Source organism: Dasypus novemcinctus, chromosome 19 (assembly GCF_030445035.2).
Source record: "Dasypus novemcinctus isolate mDasNov1 chromosome 19, mDasNov1.1.hap2, whole genome shotgun sequence".
Lineage (NCBI taxonomy): Eukaryota > Metazoa > Chordata > Mammalia > Cingulata > Dasypodidae > Dasypus > Dasypus novemcinctus.
Window position 1 is genome coordinate 51,932,431 of NC_080691.1, and position 15,485 is coordinate 51,947,915.

General features: G+C 35.7%; 1 protein-coding gene across 3 annotated transcripts in view; it reads right to left on the minus strand.

Annotated features, from left to right (window-relative positions):
* The window catches only part of HIRA (histone cell cycle regulator), a 121,316-nt gene that overhangs the window by 51,070 nt on the left and 54,761 nt on the right, over nt 1-15,485 (minus strand). The gene's annotated exons all lie outside the window — the stretch shown is intronic.

A 15,485-nucleotide genomic window follows, 5' to 3' on the forward strand; every position in this document is an offset into this window, starting at 1 on the left:
CTGGACTTTTCTTCCCTATTTTTAAATGAACATTTCAAGTATTTTATATAGCTTTTATAATCATTTCAATATAATTGTTATTTTAATAATTGTATAATTTTTCTTTGTGTTGATATTGTACACATTTACGTAACTATGCCTTTTACTTCCAATTTTCACTGTTCTCAATTATTCTGAAGTAACATGCTTTTTCTTTATTTTTGTAGCATACTTGCTTAGGATAATTTGCAGGGAGTGGAATTATTGAGCCAAAGGGTATGATTTGTTTAAGCCTATCATTAGTAGTCACTTTCCAGAAGTGTTTTACCAAAGTTACATTATGCCTAGCAGAGTACATATATACTTGTTTCACTCTAGCCTTGTCAATACTTGGTGTTTGTCTATGTGGATCTTTGTTAATTTGATAGAAAATATACTATCTCTGTTTTGTAATCCTTGTGTAATTAAGAAGGAATGCATTAATAAATTTAAAAACTTTAGTGTAAAATTCTGAATTATATTTAAAAATACTAGCAAAAAATACAGGAGATTACCTATATAGAATATTTTCTAAGAATAACTTCAGGCTGAAACATAAAGATAATAGCATAGTTGAATACGAAAATTTTAAAGTTATAAAATATACAAAAGTCATGAAGTGGGTAAAGAAGTCTCCATGTAAATTGATATAAAATTAAATGGAACATTTGGTGTATTTACATTTGCAAAATACACTAAATGTAAGATATGAAATATAGCTAATAGTAATACTTTAAAGATGCTCTTTCATAATTTGTTACAAATGTTTCACAACAATGCAACATATTGGTGGTGTGGTGATATATAGGAACTCTGTATGATGTTATGCATGTTTGTTTTGTAAATTCACAACTTTTACCATATGTGTATTATTTACATATGTTTATGTATGAATGATATACTTCAATAAAATTTTCAAATAAAAACATTTTGAACTAAATGAAAATAAAACTACAAATTGTCAACTTGTCAATTTGCAGGATGGAGGCAAACAGTACATGGAAGGAAATTTATAGGACTGAATGTAGGAAGAAAGATCTAAAGTAAAAAATCACATTTCCTTAGGAAACTGGAAAGACTCATTAAATTTAAAGCAGACAGGAAAAAAAACACATAACAAAAATTATAGCAGAAATCAATGAAACTGAATACAGGAAAACTAAAGAGAAAATCAACACAACCAAAAGCTGGTTCTTGGAAAAGATCAGCAAACTAATAAATCACTAGTCAGGCTTAACAAGGATAAAAAGAAGACATAAATTACTAATATTGAAATGAAAAGAAAGGTCATCACTACTGATTCCATAGACATTAAAAGGATAAGAAATGAATATTATGAACAGTCTATGTCTTTAGATGAAATGGATCTAATTCCCTGAGAGACACAATCTAACAAAACTCATAAAAGAAGAACAGATCATCCGAATCAACAATTAATAATCTGCCAAAAAGAAAGCATCAGACCCAGATTATTTCACTAGTGAATTCTACCAAGCACTTGAGGAAGAAATAATACCAATTCTCTAAAATCTTTTCCAGAAAATGGAAGCAGAGGGAACATCTCCTAATTCATTCTATAAAGTATTACCCCAATACCAAAACCATATAAAGATACTGCAAGAAAGGAAACTATCACAGTGAACATACATGCAAAAGTCCTCATCAAAATACTTGCAAATCAAGTCCAACAATGTAGAATAAGAATTATATGCAACAATCAAGTTAAACTCTTGGTATGCTAGGCTGGTTCAATTTTCAAAAAATTAATGAATGTAATTCATCACATCAAAATGTTAAAAAAAGTATGAACATATCAATAGAAGGAGAAAAATCATTTGACTTTTTGTCAAGGGATGTCCCTTCTCACAATTCCTATTCAACACTGTACTGAAGTCTTGGCTAAAGTAATAAGACAAGAAAAGGAGGGCAGTGGATATGGTTCAAGTAGTTGAGCACTTGCTTCCCACATGGGAGGTCCTGGGTTTAGTGTCTGATGCCACCAAAAATCCAAATCAGGGGAGCCAATGTAGCTCAGTGGTTGAGCGCTGGTTTCCCATATTCGAGGTACCAGGTTCAATCCCTGGCCCTGATACCTCAAAAAAAAAAAAAAAAAAAAAAAAAAAAAAGGCACACAGATGAGGGCAGAGGAAATATAAGTGTCTTTGTTCACAGAAGACATGATGGCCTATGTAGAAAATTCCAAGAAATTGACAAAATAGTACTGGAACTAATAACTGTGCATGTCAAGGTTGCAAAATACAACCTTATTAGGCAAAAGTCAATTGCTTTCCTATATACCAGAATGAACAAATGTAATTTGAAAAAAAATACCACTCATATCACCAAAATAAAATGAAATACTTAGGTATAACTCTAACAAAATGTGTAAGAGTTTTATGAGGAAAACTACAAAATTCAGATAAAAGAAATCAAAGAAACTAAAAATAAATGTAGAGATATTCCATATTTCTGGACAGGATGATTCAATATTGTCAGAATGTCAGTTCTTTCCAACTTGACAGAATCAAACAATCCCAATCAAACTCCCAGAGCAAGTTACTTTACAGATATCAACAAATTTATATAAAAAATTTACATGGATCCCACTAAGATCAGGAACATGACAAGAATGTCCACTGTCACCACTGTTATTCAATATTGTGCTAGAAGTTCTAGCTAGAGCAATTAGGTAGACAAAGATATAAAAGGCATCCAAATAGGAAAAGAAGAAGTAAAACTTTCTTTTTTCTTTTTCTTTTTTTTTAAAGATTTATTTATTTATTTAATTTCCCCCCCTCCCCTGGTTGTCTGTTCTTGGTGTCTATTTGCTGCGTCTTGTTTCTTTGTCCGCTTCTGTTGTCGTCAGCGGCACGGGAAGTGTGGGCGGCGCCATTCCTGGGCAGGCTGCACTTTCTTTTCATGCTGGGCGGCTTTCCTCACGGGCGCGCTCCTTGCGCGTGGGGCTCCCGCACGCGGGGGACACCCTTGCGTGGCACGGCACTCCTTGTGCGCATCAGCACTGCGCATGGCCAGCTCCACATGGGTCAAGGAGGCCCAGGGTTTGAACCGCGGACCTCCCATATGGTAGACGGACGCCCTAACCACTGGGCCAAAGTCCGTTTCCCAAAACTTTCACTATTTGCTGATGATATGATCCTGTATTAGAAAATCCTGACAAATCCACAACAAAGGTATTAGAACTGATAAATGAGTTCAGCAAAGTGGCAGGATACAAGGTTAATACACAAAAATCAATAGCATTTCTATATACTACTGATGTGCAATCTGAGGAGGAAATCAGAAAAAAAACCCATTTATAACAGTGATTAAAGGAATAAAATATTTAGAAATAAACTTAACCAAGAACATAAAGGACCTATATTCAGAAAACTACAAAACACTGCTAAAAGAAACTGAAGACTTAAATAAATGGAAGGCCATTCCATGTTTATGGATTGGGGATGGAAAACTGAATATTGTTAAGATGTCAATTCTACCCAAAGTGATTTACAGATTTAATGCAATCCCAATTACAATCCCAACAGTCTTTTCTGCAGAAATGGAAAAGTCAATAATTAAATATATTTGGAAGGGTAAGGGGCCTAAATAGCCGTTCTTAAAAGGAAGAACGAAGTTGGAGGACTCTCACTTCCTAACTTTCAAGCATTATTACTTAGCTACAGTGGTAAAAACAGCCTAGTACTGACATAAAAATAGACTGACCAATGGAACCAAATCAAGAAGAACTCAGAAACAGACTCTCACATCTACAGCCAAGTGATTTTTCACAAGGCTGTCAAGCCCTCCCAGATGGGCCAGAACAGTCTATTCAACAAAGGGTGGTAGGAGAACTGGGTATTCATATCCAAAAAAAAGAGGTCCCCTATCTCACATCTTATGCAAACGTTAACTCAAAATGCATCAAGGACCTAAATATAAAAGCGACAATCATAAAACTCCTAGAAGAAAATGTAGGAAAACACCTTTAAGATCCTGTGGTAGGTAGTAGTTTCTTAAACCTTACACCCAAAGCACAAGCAACAAAAGAAAAAAACAACTAAATGGAACCTCCTAAAAATTAAATACTTGTGTACTTCAAAGGACTTTGTCAAAAGGATGAAAAGGCAATCAACTCAATAGGAGAAAATATTTGGAGATCATATACCAAGGAGGTTTCAATATCCATAATAAATAAAGAGATACTACAACTTCACAATAAAAAGACAAACTATCCAATTAAAAAATGGGTATAAAGACTTGAAAAGTCAATTGTTAAAAGAAGAAAAACACATGGAAAAAAAAATGAAATAATGTTCAACATTACTAGCAATTAGGGAAATGCAAATCAAAACTACAATGAGGTATCATTTCACACCTATTAAAAATTGGAAAACTGTAAGTGTTGGAGAGAATGTGGAGAGATAGGAATGCTTTTTCACCGATGATGGGAATGTGGAATGGTACGGCCACTGTGGAGAACTGTTTGGCAGTTCCTAAAGAAGTTGAATATAGACTTGCCATGTGACCTGGCAATACCAATACTAGGTATACACCCAGAAGAATCAGGAGCAGTGACAAAGATACCTGCACACTGATGTTCATAAATGTCGTTATTCATGATTGCCAAAAGATGGAAAACAACCCAGGTGTCCATCAACCAATGAGTAGATAAATAAATTGTGGTGTAGACACATGATGAAATATTATGCAGCAGAAATAAATGAAGTTGTGGAGCATATGACAACATGGATGAACCTGGAGGACATTATGTTTAGCGATGCATGCCAAACAAAAAAGGACAAATACTGCATGATCAGCTATTATGAAGTAAATATATTGTGTAAACTCATGAAGGTAATAATTTGAATATAGGTCACCAAAAAATAAAATGAGGATTGAGAATGGAAAGCTGAGTTAATCTGTGCAGAACTGGTAAAAAGGTTGTTTGTAAAACTTTGGAAATGAATAGAAATGGTTACATACATCACAACGTATGTAACTACTGGAGCTATTACATAGGTATGACAGTGGTTGAAAGGGTTAAATCTAAAGTCATGTGTATTACTAGAAGGAAAGCTAAAAAAATGTAACGTGTCTGAACAACATAATGAAACTTCATGTAAAATACAAATATGGGTGATATTGCATATATGAGACTGTTTTTACAAAATATAAATACAAATAAACAAGTGTGTAAGTGAAAATTGTTAAAGTGGACTTCATTAAAATTAAAACTTTTTTCCTTTGAAAAAAACACACTATTGGGGAAGCGACTGTGGCTCAATCGATTGGGCTCCCGTCTACCATATCGGAGGCCCTGGGTTCGCGTCCCAGGGCCTCCCTGTGAAGGCAGGCTCACCCACACCCGCAGAGAGCTGATAGCCCGCTCCTGCGGAGAGCTGGCACAGCAAGATGACGCAACACAGAGAGAAAAGCAGATACAGAAGAACGTGCAGTGAATGGACACAGAGCAGTCAGCAAGCAAGCTGCAAGGGGGGGGGGGCATAAATAAACAAATTAATGAACAAAAAACACTATTATGAGAATGAAAATACAAGCAACAGACTGGGCTTGTAAAATACATATCCGATAAAGGACTAGTATCCGAAATATACAAAGAATTCTTAAAACTCATTAAGAAAGCAAACAACCCAATTTAAGAAAAAAAACATCTGAATGGACTCCTTACCAAAGAAGATAAACAGATGGGCAGATAAGCATATGAAAAGTCTCAATATCTCATGTCATTAAGGAATTGCAAATTAAAATGAGATACCATTACACAATACTCATTATAATGATTAAAATCCAAAACGTTCACATTATCAACTGCTAGTGAAGATATGGAGCAACAGGAACCCTCAGTTGCTGCTGATGGGAATGGAAAATGGAATAGACACTGGCAGTTTTTACAAAGCTAAATGGAGGGTTACCATATGATCCAGCAATCATAATCCCATGTGTTTACTGATGAGTTGAAAATTTATGGCCACACAGAAACCTGCATATGAACGCTTAAAGCAGTTTTATTTATAACTGCCAAAAACTAAGATGCTCCTCAATAGGGATAAACAACCTGTGGTACAGTCATAAAATGGAATATTATTCAGCGATTAAGTAATAAGCAATCAAGCCATGAAAAGACATGGAGGAACCTTAAATGTATACTGTTAACAGAAAGAAGTCACTAGATAAGGCCATATATTGTATGTTTCCAACTATATGACATTCTGAAATAGGCAATACTATAAAGACAGTTAAAAAATGAGTGGTTACCAGGGGTTCAGGGGGGAGGTGGGGAAGGATGAATAGGTGAAACAGTAGATATTTACAGTGGTAAAACAATTGTATATGATAATGTAAAGGCAGACACATGGCATTATGCATTTCTCAAAACCTACCGACTTGCACAACACAAAGAGGGAACCCCAATGTAAACCACGGACTTTTGTTAAGAAGTTAAAAAAAAAAAGTAGAGAAATGAATCTCTTGTGGGATATGATAATGGAACTGTGACTGAGCTGCATGCCATGACAGGAATGAGAAAAGTGTCATCATATCTGCATCATGTATATTGTAGAGGAAGAGAGCAAAACAGCAAAAACTGGTGAATCTAGGGTACACAGATGTTCAACAGACTATTCCTCAAACTTTGCTGAAGATCGGAAAGCTTTCCAAACAAAAGGCTGTGAAAAAAACTTTACCTACTATCCTGCTGCTAAAGTAGAAGCACTATCAAGTGTTTTGACACTTCTTTTCACTTTTGCATGTGCAAATTGTATGTTTCTATGGTCATATGTATACATACTTTAGTATTTTTGGTAAAAGCTATACAGAGATACATTCCAACTACAATACAATTTATCCATTTAAAATGTGTAATTCGATGGTTTTTAGTATATTTGCAATTGTGAATTCACCACATCAATTTTAGAATTTTCATCACTTGAAAAGAAATCTTGTACCCTTTGTTATCACCCTACAAATTCCCATTACCATCCCAGACACAATCAACAAACAAATCTACTTTATATCCCTATATATCTGCCCAGCCTGCACATTTCATAAATGGTGTCACAGAATACGTTTTTTTTAATGTGTATGTGTGACTCTGTTCTACCACTTAGCAAAATGTTTTTAAAGCTCATCCATGTTGAAGCACCTATCAGTATGTCATACCTCTTTATGGTCGAAAATATTTCACCGTATGGATATACCAAACATTATTTACCCATTTTACAGTGGGTGGACATCTGAGTTATATCAACCTTTTAGCTATCATGAATAATGTTGATATCAACATTTGTGTACAAATGTTTTGTGGACGTATGTTTGTATTTCCCTTAGGTATACAGGGAATTTCCAAGTCAAATGGTAATTCTATATTTAGCTTTCTGAGGAACTGACAGATTGTCTTCCACAGAGGCTGTACAATTTTACATTCCCACCAGAAGTGAATGAGAATTCTGATTTTTCCATATTCTTGCCAACATTTGTTCTTATTTGTCTTTTTTATTATAACCCTCATAGTAGGTGTGAAGTGGTATCTGACTGCAATTTTGATTTGCATTTTCCTAATGATGCTGAGCATGTATTCTGGGCTAACTGGAATTTTCTGTATCTCCTTTGGAGAAATGTCTATGCAACGATTTTGCCCATTTATTCGTTGGATTAACAGTCTTTATTGTAGAGTTATAAGGGTTCTTTATATAATCTGGGTATTAGGCCTTTATCATATATAATATCCATTATAATTTCCTCCATTGTATAGGCTGTCTTTTCAGTTTTTTGATAATGTAATTTGATGCACAAAAGTTTTTAATTTTGATGAGCTATCTTCTTTTTTACTGGTCGTGTTTTTGGTCTCACATTTAAAAATCAACTGCCCAGTATGAGATTATGAAGATTTACCCCAATGTTTTCTCCTAACAGTTTTATGGTTTTAGCTCTTATATTTAGGTTGTTGATCCATTCTAAGTTTTGTATATGGTGAGAGGTAGGAGTTCAACTTCATTCCTTTGCTTATGGAATTCCAGATGTCTCAGCAATATCTGTTAAAGCAACTCTTTTCCTATTGAATGGACATGGAACCTTTGTCAAAAATCAACTGACAATAGATATAAGGGTTTATTTTCAAACTCTCAATTCTGTACCATATGTCTATCCTATGGCAATACCACAGGTTTTTTTGTTTGTTTTTTTAAAGATTTATTTATTTATTTCTCTCCTCTCCCCCCCTCTCCGCCCCAGTTGTCTGTTCTCAGTGTCTATTTGCTGCGTGTTCTTTGTCTGCTTCTGTTGTTGTCAGTGGCATGGGAATCTGTGTTTCTTTTTGTTGCGTCATCTTGCTGTGTCAGCGCTCCGTGAGAGGTGCCATTCCTGGGCAGGCTGCACTTTATTTTGCGCTGGGTGGCTCTCCTTACGGGACACACTCCTTGTGCGTGGGGCTCCCCTACATGGGGGCACCCCTGTGTGGCATGGCACTCCTTGCACACATCAGCACTGGGCATGGGCCAGCTCCACACGGGTCAAGGAGGCCCGGGGTTTGAACTGCGACCTCCCATGTGGTAGACAGACGCCCTAACCACTGGGCCAAGTCCGCTTCCCCACACTGTTTTGATTACTGTACTTTTGTAGCAAGTTTTGAAACTGGGAAGTGTGAGTCCTCCAACTTACTCATTTCAAGATTGGATATTTGCGGCCTCTTAAAATTCTACTTGAGATTGGGTTTTTCTTTTGTGCAAAAAGGGATGTTGGAATTTAGATGGGGATTGCACTGAATCGGTAGATCATTTGGATAGTCCTGACTTTTTTTTTTTTTAATAGGAACTACTGGGGATTGAACCCAGGATCTCATACATGGGAAGCAGGCGCTCAACCACTGAGCTAAATCTGCTCCCCAGTGAGAGTTGTTTTTGTTTGCTATTTGGAGGTACTGAGTATCGAACCTGGGACTTCATACATGGGAAGCAGATGCCCAACTATTTGAGCTACATCTGCTCCCCGTGACTTAATAATATTAATTTCCTATCTATGAATACCTCAATGCCTTTCCCTTTGTGTAGGCCTTTATTTTCTTCAGAAATATATTCAGTTTTCAGTGTACAAGTCTTTCACTCCTTGGCTAAACTGCAAGATATTTTTCTTTGATGTTTTTGTAAATAGAACTTTTTTCTTAATATCCTGTTTTCATTATTCGCTACTAGTGTATAGAAACACAACTGATTTTTGTGAGATGATTTTGTACCCTGAAATATTGCTGAATTTGTTTATAAGCTCAAGAGGCTTTTTTGTATATCCTTTGGGATTTTAGTATATATGATGTCATCTGCAAAGAAAGTTTTACTTATTCCTTCCCAATTTGGATGCTTTTTCTTTTCTTAAAACCTCATTGCTCTGGTTGAAACTTCCAGTTCAATGCTGAAGAGCAGTGGTGAAAGCAGGCATCCTTGTCTTGTTCCTGACCTTTGCGGGACAGCTCAGTCTTTCACTATTCAGTATGATGTTAGCTCTGGGTTGTTAATAAATGCCCTTTTACAAGTTAAGGAAGTTTCCTTGTATTCCTAGCTTTCTGAGCGCTTCTTACACAAATGGGTGTTGGATTTTGTCAAATGGCTTTTCTGCATTGAGATAATCATCTGTTTTTGTTGTTCTTTTTATGGGATGTATTACACTGATTTTCATTATGTTGAACCACCCTGGCATTCCTGGGATAAATCCCAATAGATCAAGTAATATAATCCTTTTTACACTGTTGGATTTGGATGGCCAGTATTTTGTTGAGGATTTTTGCATCTATACTCATAAAGTATATTGGTCTGCTATATTCTTTTCTAAAGTGTCTTTACATGGCTTTGATATCAGGGTAATGCTGGCCTCATATAATGAGTTAGGAAGTGTTCTCTTCTCTTATTTTTAATGATGAGTTTAAGAAGAATTGGGAATAATTCTTCCTTAAATGCTTGGAAGAATTCCACAGTGAAGCCATCTAGTCCTGGTCTTTACTTCTTTGGGAGGTTTCTGATTACTGATTCAATCTCTTTGCTAGTTATAGTTTTGTTGAGATTTTCAACCTCTTTTGTCAGTTTAGGTAACTTTTATGTTTCTAGGAATCTGTCCATTTCGTATAGGTTATCTAATTTGTTGGCTTACTCTTGTTTATAGTATTCTCTTATTCTTTTTATTGCTATAAGGTCAATATAATATAAAATCATTTGTTTTTATTTTTCTTTGGTCAGGCTAGCTTAAGACTTTAAGAACCACCCTTTGGTTTTGTTGATCTCTCATTTCCCCCCACCCCCCAATCTCTATTTAAATTGATCTCTGCTCCATTTATTTATATCCTTCTGCTCTTTTTGGGCTTGCTTTAATTTTTCTCATTCTTCAAAGTGTGAAGTTAGGTTATTGATGTCTTTTTTATTGTAGGCATTTACAGCTATCATTCTCCTTCATAGCCCTAATTTTGCTGCATCCCATGTTTTGGCAAGTCTTCATGTTCATTTTTCTCTAAATATATTCTAATTTTCCTTGTGATTTCTTCTTTGTTCCACTGGTTGTTTAAGAGTGTTATTTAATTTCCACATGTGTGAATTTTCCAGTTTTCCTTCTTTTACTGATTGTCAGCTTCATTCTATTGTGGTCAGAGAAGATACTTTGTATGATTTCAACCTTTTAAATTTATGTGATTTTATTTGTGGCCTAATATATGTTCTATCCTGGAGGATCATTAATGTGTACTTGAGAAGACTGTGTATCTGCTCTTGTTGCATATGGTATACTATAAATGTCTGAAAGGTCTAACTGGTTTAGAATGCTGCTCAAATTTTCTACTTCCTTACTGATATTCTTTCTAGATGTTTTAATCATTATTGAAAGTGTTATGTTGAAGTCACCAACTATAATTGTAGAACTGTCTATTTTTCTCTATAATTCTGGCAATGTTTGCTTCAGTATCTTTTTGGGTTTGTTGTTAGATATGTAAATGCTTATAAATGTTGTATCTTCCTACTGTATTGTGCCTTTTATCTATACTGGCTTTTTTTGTCTCTTGCAAAAGTTTTTTACTTAAGTTTATTTTGTCTGACAATAATACAGCTACCCCAGCTGTCTTCTGGTTACTATGCGCATGAAATCTCTTTTTCCATCTTTGTAATTACAATCTCTTTGTACCCTTGTATTTAAAGTGGGTACTGTGTAGATAGCATATGATGGATCCTGTTTTATGATCTATTCTGCAAATATCTGCCTTTTAACAGGAAGGTTTAATATAGTTAAATTTAATGTGCTAACTGATAAAGGATTTGCTTCTGCCATTTAGCTGCTTTATTCTGAATGGCTTATATGTTTCATCTTCCTCAAGTCCTCTATTGTTGCTTGCTTGCTTTTTTTTTTATATCTAGTTGATTTTTTAGGAGTATATCATTTTGATTGTCTTCTTTACCTCTTTTCTACATAGTTTTTAGTTACTTTCTTAGTGTTTAACTTCTGGGATACAAATAACATCTTTTTAAAAAATTAATTAATTAATTAATTAATTAATTTCTCTCCCCCCCCCACACACACACCTTGGTTGTCTGTTCTCTGTGTCTATTCACTGCGTCGTCTTCGTCGTCCACTTCTGTTGTCAGCGGCACGGGAGTCTGTATTTCTTTTTGTTGCATCATCTTTGTTGTGTCAGCTCTCCGTGTGTGTGGGACCTTCCTGGGCAGGCTACGCTTTCTTTCATGCTAGGCGGCTCTCCTTATGGGGCGCACTCCTTGCACATGGGGCTCCCCTATGTGGGGGACACCCCTGCGTGGCATAGCACTCCTTGAGCACATCAGCACTGCACATGGGCCAGCTCCACATGGGTCAAGGAAGTCCAGGGTTTGAACCGTGGACCTCCCATGTGGTAGACGGACGTCCTAACCACGGGGCCAAGTCCGCTGCCACAAATAACATCTTAAACTTACAATAAACTGTTTTGAACAATATGAAGCCACTTCCTAAATATACAAATCTTTTGTTCCTATATCTCTCTATCCCTCCCCTTTATATTGTTATTGTCACAAATTACATATTTATTCATTGTATGCCCACTGACATAGATTTAAAATTATTGTTTTATGCATTTGCCTTTTAGATTGCACAGGAAAAAGAAATAACAAACCAAGCCAGAAGTACAACAATACTGGGTTTTATATTCAGTTATAAAGTTACCTATACTATTGTTCTGTATTTATTTAATGGCATCAAATTATTAACTAGTGTCCTTTCCTTTCAACAGGGAGGACTTCCTTTAGCATTTCTTGTAGGGTAGGTCTAATGTAATAAACCCCCTCAACTTTTGTTTATTCAGGAATGTCTTACTGTCTCCCTTGTTCTTGATGGATATATTAAGACAATCTTGGCTGACAGTTTCTTTCAGCACTTTAAACATGTCATCCCACTGCCTCATGGCTTCCATTGTTTCTGAGGAGAAATCAGCTATTTATCTTGTTCCTTGTATGTGACCTGTTGCTTCCCTCTTGCTACTTTCAAAATTTTATTGTCTTTGGGTTTCAACAATTTGACTATAATATGTCTTGGTGTGGATTTGTAAATTATCCTATTTGGAGTTTACTGAGCTCTTGATAGGTATATTCAAAGTATTGCATTAGATGTGGGAAACTTATGGCCATTATATCCACAAACATTTTTTTCTGGTCCTTTCTTTTTTCTTGTGGTATTCTTATAATGCATATGTTGGTACACTTGATAGTGTCCCACAAGTCCCTCAGGCTCTATTATTAAAAAAAAAAAAAACAACTTAATTCTTTCTGCTTCTCCCACTGTAATTTCAATTGTTTTATCTTCAAATTCACTGACCCTTTCTTCTGTCACTCAAATCTGCTGTTGAACCTCTGTAATTAGTTCTTCATTGCAATTACTGTACTTTTCAGCTCTAGGATTTCTGTTTGGTATTTTTAGAAATATAATTTCTTTTTATTGATATTGCTTCTATTTACTGAATTTTTTTTCAGACATACTTTCCCACATTTCCTTTATAATTTTTTTTGTCCATGGTTTCCTTTCACTCTTAACTGTGTATAAGACAGTTAATTTAATGTGCTTGACTAATAATCGTTATGTCTGAGTTTCCCTGAAGATGGTTCCAAATTATTTTTTTATCCTGTGAATGGGCTATACTTTCCTGTTTCTTTGTATGCTTTATAATTTTTTGTTAAGAAATGAACATTCTAATTATTATGTTGTGGTAACTAGAAATCTAATTCTATCACTCCTTGGGGATTGCTGATTTTTGCATGTTCAGGATTGGAGCTGTCTGTGACTTTTCCAGACTATTTCTGTATAGTCTGTATTCCCTGTTGTATATGATCAGTGAAGTTTCGGTTCTATTATCTCTGTAGTCAGCAAGAGACCTGAGTAAAATTTTCTTAAATGCCTTGCTTTCAAAGGGGAAGGTTTAAAAGTAAAAGAAAATATATTGTCAGTTTAAATCTCCTCAATGGTAGAGAAGCCTTCAGTCTGTGGAGGTGGACACAATAACTACCCTCTGTGTTGGTCCCCCAGTGATCAGAAGAAGGGATTTTGATATTTGGAGGGCAAATAAGTTCCTAATTGCCCAACCTGGCACCAGTAAGCTACACCTGGAATGTGAGTTGTAGCCCCTAGGGCTGCCTGCCATGAGGCTGGAGATGGGGGACAGCAGTTGCAAATTAAAAGGTGAATTTACCTAAATTTACCAGCCTCTTCATCCAGTTTTTCCTTGGATGCTGAAAGTGCTCTACTAATTCCAGAGTGCCAAAACAATTGATTCAGACAGCTCCTGCCAATTCAATAGTTTTTGTCATTGAGGGCCCAATTTCTGGAACTTCCTTCCCACAATTCACCTTTTTTTCAGTTTCTTTTTTTGGTGTCCTTTAAAGCACAGCAGTATTTAATTTTGATGAAGTCCAATTTACCTATTCTTTTGATTGCTTGTAATTTAGGTGTCATATCTAAGAAATGGTTGCCTAATCCAAGGTAACAAAGATTTATGTGTATGTTTTCTTATAAGGGTTTTATAGTTTTGGCTCTAACATTTACTTTTTTGGTCCATTTTGAGTTAATTTTTATATTTGGAATGGTACATTATTCTTTCCTCACATTTTCTGGTTTATATTTCACCTTTCACCATTTTAAACATATGTATTTTATAGTCTCCAATTAACAATTTTATGATTAAAGGTTTATTAAATTCTACATCTATTATTTATTATATCTGCTGACATTTTTACATAAAAAACTTGTTTCTTCATGAGCTTTGTTGCTTTTCATTTTGAGGTCATCTTAGGCAGTGCTTATTAGTGGGAATGATGTACTCTCTGGGTTAGGGGAAATGTCTATTCAGGACATATTTGTATCTGCTTTGACAAGTGACTCCAGGTTTTAATTAGATCAGACTCTCCCTTTGTGTTCATTTCTTGACTTGGAAATTTCTAGACCACACAGTTAATATTAAATTGATTCCCAAATCCATGAGGCAGGCCTGTGGTTATACACTCTCAGGGGAAGAATGTTTTCTTAGCCCAGAGGAGAGGCTGAGATATTAAAACATCTTTGCCATCTTCTTATCCCACCAATTTTGTTCTTCCCTAGTCTACCCTCTTACTGGAGGTATTGTTTTTCAAACAGATTCACTTTATGCTGGTGTCTTAGTTCCAACCTACTACGTGACTTGGACCCAAGGTCTAGTTTTTAATCTGTGGCCATTTAAATGTCAAGTTCTTTGGTGACAGGTCAGTAATTCCCCACCATAACATCCACAGTGCTATCCTGCCCATTGCTTGTTTATTCACTTTTAGTTTTGGGCTCCTGGGGACTTTCTTTACTTCCTTGTGTACTAGTCAAATATTTAAGGGATATATGTTACATTTAATCTAGCATTCCAAGTATTTAGTAGCAGAAAGATTTTCAAATCTGTCATATTGCTAGACACAGAAAATGGTAGATTAAAAATATCATATGAAATACTTTTAAACTAAACATAAGCATGATTATATTGCAGAATAGAATTCAAGATTCCATATCATGATCTAAAATACAGCAGCTGACTTGAAGGGAGCTTCCTCATACACAGACTTCCAGAGATATGCTCATTCCCCCTTTGTCTTTAGAGCCTCTTTGGGGGAAATTCTGAGGATCCCACTATTGTGCCTCATGAAGCATCTGCTGGAATTTGTTAACATCAAGGAGAAAGCCTGTGCACAAAAGGGTGATCATGTGGCTCCAAGAAGACAAATTCTGCCCAGACAAGCAGCTTCAGAATTATGACAAAACCCTGGGGACAGCACATTGCGCTTTAACTCCAAGAGAATTGTCCACTGCAAGAATAGATCTCATCACAAACCCTTTCTTACTGGGTACCTGCAGGCTGTGTGGCTGCTGCAAGAGTCTTTGACCAAAGTCCCTGTATGTGGTTGATGGCTCCACAGGCTAGGGTGATG